Source organism: Pteropus vampyrus, unplaced genomic scaffold (genome assembly GCF_000151845.1).
Source record: "Pteropus vampyrus isolate Shadow unplaced genomic scaffold, Pvam_2.0 Scaffold94, whole genome shotgun sequence".
In the NCBI taxonomy this organism is placed as follows: domain Eukaryota; kingdom Metazoa; phylum Chordata; class Mammalia; order Chiroptera; family Pteropodidae; genus Pteropus; species Pteropus vampyrus.
In genome coordinates this window covers 2,629,068-2,639,518 of record NW_011888875.1, presented here as the reverse complement: position 1 = coordinate 2,639,518, position 10,451 = coordinate 2,629,068, and the positions used below count along the sequence as shown (strand labels likewise).

At 33.9% G+C, this 10,451-nt stretch overlaps 1 pseudogene; it reads right to left on the bottom strand.

Moving 5' to 3' along the window:
• Nucleotides 1-7,226: 7,226 nt before the first annotated feature.
• Nucleotides 7,227-7,345, bottom strand: LOC111742437 (annotated as a pseudogene).
• Between the last annotated feature and the right edge of the window lie 3,106 nt (nucleotides 7,346-10,451).

Here is a 10,451-nt window from a genome sequence, read left to right as displayed (position 1 = left end):
GGTAGTAGAACAGGCAGAAATAAAATTTGGAATTTGCTGAATTTATCAACAGAAATCCAACCGCTAGAGATTCGAATTAAATGTGCTGGCTTGATAAACTCAGTATAGTTCTATTCCTTATGTTGGTCATCTAAAACCTGGAAACAAGGGTTAGCTCACTAAATCAAGTTGAAATTATAAAAATTCCTAGAAATAATGTGAAAAAGTGTTGGAAGTATATAATGGAATAAAAAACAATATTAAGGAGATAAGAATGTCACACATAACTTATCATGTATCTACTTGCCCACTACCCACATCATTTTATTCATGGGGTCCCAGAGTTACTTCTCTCAATGAGGATTTAAGGAATACACTAGTGAGGATAGAACCAATACCTTGAAAAGTTATCATGATGGTTATTCTGTTTTCAACCAGGAATACAGCTTAGACGTGCTGGCTTTGAAATGGGCTTGCTCGTTTTAATGAAGATAATTGTACTCTAACATGTAAGAGGTCAAATTTTAACAAGATCTTCCAGAGGTAAAGTGAGGGTGATCACTATGATAGACAGAGAGTCCAGACTGCCAATTAGAACAGTCTGACACATGGTGGCCTTTGACAATCATGGATATATCGTCAGGTCCTTGGAAAAAAAGAAATGATCTGCCATCAAGAGTCCTACTTAATGCATATTAAACAATAAAAATCTAGGTCTGACAAGGGACTTGACTCATACTGGATGGAGATTCATTGGCCCTAAATAAACTTCTGGACTTGAATCAGTGGAAAATTCTAGTGTCCACTGAATAAAAGTGAGGACAAATGCAGTGAAGATGAATCCCCTAATACCTCACAAGAATGTATTCTTGCCCCCAACTCTTCTAAAATTATCAACAGCTATATATTAAGGTAACTACAGACAGGAAAGAGAAATTCACAATTTTCATGGGAATTATTGGAAATTATACCCGAGTAACGCTTTTTCCTGAATATCAGAATACTTCCTTCATTACAGTAGTAGCTTCTGACCATCAAGTGGTAGATGAAGTTTTTTGAACTTCTTCAATCTTATCGGCTCCTAGGCAGTTCAAAAACACATTCTGTGATCATGTCCTCAGATTTTGAGTGTACAGCTGTAGTCGACATGTTCAATATGCAACACCGCATTGAGGTCTGTGAGAATTTGTTTGCCAGTGTCAACAAAAAGCTGCTGTGCTTTTTGTCAGGATTGCCATTGCTCTCTAGAGCAATCGGAGAAGAATGGACATCTTAACAATGCTCAGTCTTCCAATCCATGACACGATATTTTGCATCATTTATTTTGGTCTTCAGTTTCCCTGAATACGATTATGTAATTTTCCACGTACAATTCTTGCACATATTTTGTTAAACTTATCCTTAATTTTTTCAAGATTTTTTGTCATAATAAATATATTCCTGTTCATTTAAATTTATCTACAAGCCAAGAAACTAGTAGACCAAAGCTACTAGAGAAGCATAGGACAGATCTTCTGTCATAGCTTTTAGAAGAACCAAACCAGTTGACACTCAGTTTCAGACTTCCAGCCTCCAGAACTGTGGGACTCTACAGTTTTTGTTGTCTAAACCACCTAGTCTGGAGTACTTTTTTACAGAAGCCCCAGGAAACTAATACTTCTTGAGAGAAAAATTGTGATGGAGCAGTTTGAAATTTACTTTGGCTATGAGTCACAGAATATGTAAATGCTAATAGCTTAAATTGATTGTGCTCACTTAAAAAAAATGTTTGGAAAGACAGCAGCAACTGAGTGCTGTGCAGTAACTCACTGAAGGAATCAAAGGTCAAAATACTTTTATTTTTAATAGTCTACCAGTATTCCTATTTTATACCTGACCAGTATTGAGACTGTCAAACTTCTGATGCTGTAGAGCTGACTTGATGGGCAGATGAAGTGGCTATTGACACAGACCACATTTATCTCTTCTATCTAGAAATTCAGGGTTTTCATAAAAGCTTTCATTCGAATGTACGTTACGAGTCATTGTCTGTAACATACTCTGTCATATGACCTCCCTCTCTACTGAAGATGGTAAAGTAAGTATTTAGGTATTTCAGTCTCTGACATGGAGCCATGCCAAAGAGAAGTCGCTTGGAAATAGAACTGGGAGATCCAGCCATGATGTCTGCCGAATGGGCTTTTATAGGAGCAGTGTCTTGTGGGGTCATTCAAGGAGTATCTAGGGCTGAAAACATCTCTATTTGCATGACAACTTCCAGAATCTGGTCATAAAGAAAAAAGCATTGAGTCTAGACCAATACACTTAATGGAGTGGATGAGGCAAGAAGAAAAAAACGCCACCCTGGGGCCACCTGATTTTTTTCAAAGTCCTCTTTTGCTTTCATATCTCTGCATTCTTGGGACATTTTGTTTCGTATGGTTATTCATAAATGACTCAGGAAGGGCTTCTGATTAACAGCCACTACTTTGTTCTTTAGACGCTTCTTACTTGGGCAACGAATTCTGTTTTATCTGTAGGGTGAGGAAGAGCAAAGATTTATTAATATTTTTCATGTCATAGAAATGCAAATGTCATCTGTCAAGATGTTTCTTAATACAATACAGTGTATTGTAGCCATTATTCATTGATGTAATATTAAAATGTATCATCATTTCAACATTATTCCTTAAATTTTATATTTAACAAAAGTTTTTTCCTCTGAGCAGTTCTCTAGTGTTACATGTATGTGTCACTAAATATCTATAATAATATTTCTTTTACTGATAATAAACTAATTCCTCCACTTGGCTACTAAAATAGTATCAATTCTAAATTATTACCTTATGAAGATCTAAGTAAATATTTGAAATATGCATAATCAATAATTACATATAGAATGATAATATGACATTCCTTTATTGATATTTTACACATAAGCAGAAAAGATAAACTAGAAAGTAGCCTCCACTGAAAAAAATAAAAGATCGGGCTTTTTTATTTCTAGAATTTTTTAATGAACTTGGATGAACAAGAAAATAGGTATGGGAAATACTCTCCATATAATCAAAGAAGATGATGTTTCAGACATAACAATCTGAGATTGTAACCGACTGACCGTAGCCTGCATTGACTGAGGTACATTCTATAAAATCAGATATTCACAGAGTTCCTGTCACCTGTCCTGCTTGGTGCTAACTAAAATACTGTGCAATTGCATCGCTTAAAAATTGCATCTGGTTGCTTATTAGAGAATTGTAAAATACAGCTGGGTTTAGCATACGGGGGGTATTTCTTCTGTTTCCTGCACAAAAGCTATCTGTTTTGGCCAGCCCACATTCCGGTGGCTCCATGGCCATCTATTATTTGCTCCAGAACCAGCAGCAGGTGGCTCCCATGCGCATATTTCTGGCATCAGGAGGGAGAATGGGGCCAGGAAGAGACGTGCATCTCCCAAATGTGTCAGCCCCCTTTGAAGAGATTTCTCCAGAAATCCGAGGCCATTTCCTTCATGTACACACAAGTTGCGGGCACCATTATTTGAAAATAGCTTAGAAAATAGTCTTCAAATTGTATACATTGTTGTTCCAAATAAAATCAAGCTTTTGTTACTAAAAAGATAAAAGAAAATAGATCCTGGGGCCACACATACATTTAGAAAAAGTAAGTAACGTACTGTGATGATGTCTATTCATGGACTGGCAGTTTGGGTGAAAAATTCAGAGTATTTAAAAGTTACTAGGCTATAAGCTATGACATATGCTTGGAGGTGGGGTGTGTGAAACCATCAGACTGGGCTGTGCGTGTCTGGGATGCAAAGAAAACAGACAGTCTTCAGGGCACAATGTGGAACTTTGTAATAGAAATTCCAGGAAATCGGGAGACTGCTGTGAAAATGTATCTGAAGTGCATGAGTGTATTCCACAATGAGGCAGATGATAAGATTAGCAGTCTCTGCTGGTTCCTTCTCTTGATTATATACTATAGAAGTGTAAGATTTGTTCCTGGTTTACGAGCAGTGGGCATGCAATTTTTGTAATGGTTGATTCTTCTTGTGGACACACACAAGTGAGATGTAGATTGTTATTTTTAATAACCTCTTATCAATATTCCTAAGACTTAACCTATGTCACCCTAATAAATTTAATTTAAAAAATGCCCTTAAGACTTTATAATTTATCTTTTTTTCTGGAAATATGTAAAATAAATGTGATAGTGTCCACTTAAATCATAACAAAAATAAAAGACATTTTTCCCAGTGACTTTAATTTCTACTTTGCTATGCAGATTGGTTCATCCTTTATTTAAAGCTTTTTATTAAAAATATTCTATTTATATAAAGTGAAAATTACCTCCACCTTATATTGATGAATTTTATTTATTTTGCTTTGGTATTGATTTTTCGGAAAAGGGATACGAATATAAAGATTTCCTGAACATTCTACAATTTATCGAGACATGAACTTCCAGTTATGAGTAAGTTTTGAGGAATCTGATGTACAGCGTGGTGATGAGTTAATAATATTGTATCATATACTCGAAATTGCTAAGAGAGTAGATCTCAATGTATTCGCTACCAAAAAAGAAATAGAAATTAGGTGAAGCAATGTAGGTAGGTGCTAGCTAACACTAAGGTGGTCATCCTTTGATATGTTTATCAAATCGACACACTCTACACCTTAAACCTATACAATGTTATATGTCAATAAAACTGGGGATGGGTTTGGGCAGGAAGTAAGACCAAATTCAAGCAACAGAGTTTGGGAAACAGTTTGGGAAACATGTCAAATCTTTAATATCATAAATGCCCTATGGTAAAAAGTATATATGATCATGGTCTAAAACATCTTATTTCAATTCTGTTTATGTTAGGAAAAAGTATTGATGTCTTCACTATTACTTCCTATTATTTCTCCTCAGAAACTGAAATATAAAGAAAAATACTAACAATATCTTCTCTTCCATACAATTGACATTGCTTTTGATTTTCATTTCTCTAGCAGTTTCTTTTTTACAACTGGCCCCCAATGAACTGTATTTCATCTTTATTCTTTTTACTTTTTTTGCTTCATATATTAGAATTTTAGTGTCTGTTTTTTAATCTATACACTCACACAAAAAGAGATGTATTTTATTGAATTTGTATTCAAAATGGCTAAGAGACTGCTGGAAATTTTGAAGGGATGATAATTTGGAGTATGTGACAATAAGCTGTTTTTACGTAAGAAAGAAGGAAACTCAACCCACCCTATACTTGCCATCATAACTTGTATTTAAAAAAATTTTTTGCTTTACAAGTTTTTGTTAAAACAAATGGCTATGTGCATGAGCCACAAAATCTAGAAATTTTGGCCTCAAGTCGAAAACAAATCGACAATATAACATTGAAAGCTACTTTTACATGAAATCCACAGTAAGACACTTTAAAAATATTCCTCTATCTCCAGGATTTTGCCTAATCATGTCCCCTGTGGACACAGTGATTTACACTGCAATTTCTTCTTAGTGGCATGAAAAGAACACACAGTTGTTATTCTCTGCCATAAATATTAAAATTAAATGCTACTTGCAGTTCTAATGCATTACCCTTTATTTTGAAATCTGTAATTTAAAAAAGTATAACACATTGCTTGATTTTCCCTGATCGTACTGTCTCTGTTTATTCCTTACTCTAAAGTATGTATGTATTTTTTGTAAAATGCCATAAAAAATAAATGCTATCTTGTACTAAAACAACTAAAATATGATGATACTTTAGAATACTACAAGAATCCAGTAAATCACTTGACAGTAAATCAAGTTAAAATTTTTCTGTGCTTTCAAAGTGAATTTTTTGAGCATTGAAAGATCCTGACCTACTGTGTACCTTGCAACAAGAGATCTCAGTAAGAAAAGACCTCACTAAAGCCTATGAATTCTATTAAACAGTTCAGATTGAAACCCTGAGTTATTCAAACTATGAATCACAGGTTGAACAACCTACAAGTTCAGAAACATCTGAGAATAAAATAAAATTTAATTCCAAGGAGTAGATGTTATATTGAAAATATTCTAAAAAGGAACTATATTCAGAAACAAAACATTCACTTTCATGTTCCTAGAAATGCCACGAATAATAATTCAAAATGTACTGATTCTAAAAAATGTAAAATAATTACAAAAAATAAACTATATTTCTCGGCTCAAAAGTGAAAGTGGAGACATTTCAGATTTCAGGTAGTATAACCCTTATCACTCCATCAACCAAAGTGACAATGACAAGAGAAATCTCATCTTTGAAACGTCTGTTAAAGACTTCCAATTCAAAATCTAAATTGTCTCCATTTTGCTTTTGTTTCCATGTTATTCCAAGCATAATGTCTGTGTTGCGATTATTGTTATATAGTCAAGAATTTGTTGCATTGTTTCTTCCCTGTTTGGAGTTTGTTTCCCTCTTTATTCAGCATCGATAAAGGAATCTATCTGAAAAGAGAGGGTGAAAATTAATGGTGGTTGGTGTAGCGTTAATGCAACATTTGTATAGATAAACAGAAAGTACATCTACTGAGGTCCAATTTTCTTCTTTTCCATCTTTGCGTAATTGTTCTTTAGTTCCAATAATAAGGGCTTTCATATAGACTCTTGTTAGAGGCTGAATTGTGTCTCTCCAAAATTTATATGATGAAGTCCCAATTCCCAGTCCCTCAGAATGTGACTTAGATAGGGTCTTTAAAGAGCTAAAGTTAAAGTTAAATAAGGTCATTAGAGTGAATCCCAATTCAATATGAAAGACATCCTTATACAAAGAAGAAACTGAGACACAACATGTACAGAGGGAGGATGCTATGAACATACACGTAAAAGATAACAATTTATGCACCAAACGGTGAAGCCTCAGAAGGAACAGCCCTGTGGACGCCTTCATCTCAAGACTTGAGCCTTTGGAACTAAACATTTCTGTTGTTTAAGCCATGTAGTTTATGGCAGTCTTAGTAAGCTAATACAACAGTGCTGATTCATAGTTTAAACATTTAAAAAAAGAGGGGACAAAAATCAAATTCATGCTGGTATATATTTTATATAATGCATATATATAATGCATATATATGTTACATATATTATGTAAATAATTTGAATACAAAAAGTATATTTAACTGTTAGAATCTTCTATAAATGTACATCGTAATAATCATTTATTTATTTATTTTTTTAGGCGAGACAACCCTTGGTTGACCTCACAGATTGCAAGGACCTTGTCAGCTTACAATCCCTTTTTTTTTTATTTTTTACACCTACAGCACCTGGTCCTTCCAGGTGGTCTCCCATCCAAGTACTAACCAGGCCCGACCCTGCTTAGCTTCTGAGATCAGACGAGACCGGGCTTGTTCAGGGTAGCATGGCCATAGTAAAAAAATACATTAAATGGAGGTGCTTATTTTCTCATTCAATACCAAATGCATTTCAAAATGTAAGGTAAGACTACGCATACGTTACATGTTATATAACACCTCATACCCTTGTGGAGTCCCAGGTAGCACCTATAATTAATCCCACTAGTTCTACCTATAAACATATGAATATTCACACTAGATGGGAGAAACTGTATTGATCCTCATCAATATAACCGTTCAGTGGGACAGAGCTACAAAAACTTTCGGTTTTTCAAAAGTTTGGGAGTATTGAACTCCCAGATTATTAATCTGAATATAGAAAAAGTAACGTAGGATCCTGGTGCTAACATCTGCCTGATTAAGGACTATTAGGGCTATAAACCATACCTATTATCCTCTGCTTCATGCTGTCATCCTTGGGGATCGCATTGCCATCCCTGGTTTGGATCAGCTCTTGATCTGCTTTAGAGACAACACTGAGTCTTCGAGGGATCAAAATGAATGTATTAATTTCAAAGAATCCTCAGTGTTTAATTCCTCAAAAATCAATGCTTTAATAAACTATATATTATAACCCAAGAATTGTGATCCACAGTATTTTTTGGAAGATGAATATCCTATAAGGTATGAATAGGTTCATGTGATGAAGGCGGGGTGACAGGGGATTCCTCGAGTCACCACTGCAGGGTTTCTGACAGTCTGTACTAGCAGTAGATTTCTTTATAAATCTCTAAAGTAGAACATGATCAACAAGTTTCTTAAAATTATCCACCCATAAGTTTTTCTCCCCCAGATTCTATCAGCATTCCACTAGTGTGAGAAATATCACTTTTTAGGATCTGTCACTCTAGTTTTATTTTGTTCTGTGTTCTATTAGCTTCTGCATAAATCCACAAAACGCTGAAACTCAGGCATGTTTCTCTCCTGTAAAAGTACACTCCCACTGAAAGAAGATAAGAGTGGAAGGGAGGAAGTCGTTGCACAGTGTTCAGTAGCTTGAGAGATGAGAACATTGCAAGTTTGTTACCTTAAAATATCTTATTTTTCTCTTGAAAAAAAAAATCCAAGAATATACCAGCTACATATTCTCCTCAGGATAGAACAACCAGTGTTACTGGTTAGAAATGTTACAGATGTTTCTACATGGGTTGCATCTACCATATTTAATCACATTTAACATCCAAACTATTATGAAATAGTTTGTTATTCTGTGAAGCTATTTTTCAGCAGAGGACAGAAAAAGTCTGCAGGCAAATCAACTCTTGATATACGATTAATTGTAAGGTGTATCTTGATTTCTGAGATGTTAAAACAAAGACAAACAAACAAACAAATAATAAATGTTTTCCTAATTGAAAAACTCATACTTTTATTAAGAAAATTTTTCTGGAAACTAATGGATGAATATGAAAGAAAATTCAATTTTATTTTGATATCTTGGAGATCATATCTTAGAAATCAGTCTTATTGCAAAACTCTTAAGGTTTCTTTTCATGTCATAGGAGAAATCAAGAACTATTCTCTCTAAGAGTTTGCCAGTAAGAATCACCAGCAAGGGGTGTACAAAGAAGGAAGAGGACAGGGGCTGTAATTCACATCGTATCTAGTCTAGAAAGGGCCAGCACGAGAGAAATGAGTTATCACTGGTCACCAGATATAAAGTAAAAAACTGAAGAGATGTGCATTTGTTCCTTTACCCATTCATCTTCAGCACTGGCTGCAAAGGAGTGCTAAATAAATATGTGTTAAAAAAATAAATAACCATTTCTTAACCATAATAGGGAACTGATAGTGTTATTCTTAATCATTTTGTTAATAGATTTATTTATAATGGACATTCACATACTTATGAAACACACCACATGGTCTTATATTATCTGTTCAATCCTCTGCTGAATTCTTTCAAGTAATATATTATTAAGGATTTTTATAACAATAGTCTGACTGGAAGAATATTAGGCTATTCCAAATATGAGGCCTCCTTCTTTTTCCTGATGAAAAAAATTTGAAAATTATACTTAGCTTACTTGTAATATAAATTTTCATGGTTATGGATAAAATAGTTAGAGACTTATTTATGATATATAATAAATTGATATATGTACACATTAAAATTAAGTTATTTAAAATAATAAATGCACTTAGAAATATTTTTAACCTCGCAGTTTATAAGTTAATTGTATTCTATCGTTTTTTATATGTATCCTTACCCTCACATGCTGATAGCATTCCACTAGAACCTAATTTTTAAATAACTCTTCATTTCCAAATATGATACTGTCAGTGGAAGTTGGATCCTAAAGCTTGTGGTTGAGATTGATAGTGATGTTCAGCTCTTCTATATCTGTAGTAATATTTTTTCTTATTTTTCTATCATTTTCTAAGGGGGGCATGTTAAAAGCTACTACAAGAATTGTAGAATTATCTACTTTTAGCAAATATTACTCCTTAACATTTAAGATATAGATATTTCGATTATAAAATATTATATATAAACATAACATATAGACATAGTATCACCCTTTAATTTCATTAATTTTTGCTTTATTTATTTGAGGCTTTAATATTAGGCACATATTCATTTATAAGGATTGCAGATTGTTCTATTGTTATGTAAGAAATTACTACGCAGTTATAGATGTGAAGTATGTGTTCACTAGCCTGTAGTTCTACATCAAAAGTCCAGCAATGTGTGGCTTGGTTTCTGTAGTCAGAGTATGACAAAGCTAAGATCGAGGTGTCAGCCAGGTTGCGTTTTCATCTCGTTGCCCCCCAAAATGTTATATTCTTGTCATCTAAATATCTGGTATCACAAGTGGCAAATTGAATCAATTCCTACCTCTGTGACTCTGTAAATAAATGTCATTGTTATTCCATCCTGCTAACTGGTTTCCCATAAATTTAAAGGAACATAATAGCAGCTTGCTTATTGTATTGATTTTACAACCTTGAAGATGTTTTTAATCTGGGAAAAAGTAAACCTTTACTAACAAGTCATTTCTTTCTCAGCAGATAATTCTAAGTTACAGGATTTCATTAGGAAAGGAAAGCATCCCGTTAATAACATGGAGTGGTTGAAATGTGATTTATTTAGCCTGTGGATCTTTAATTTTCTAAAAATAT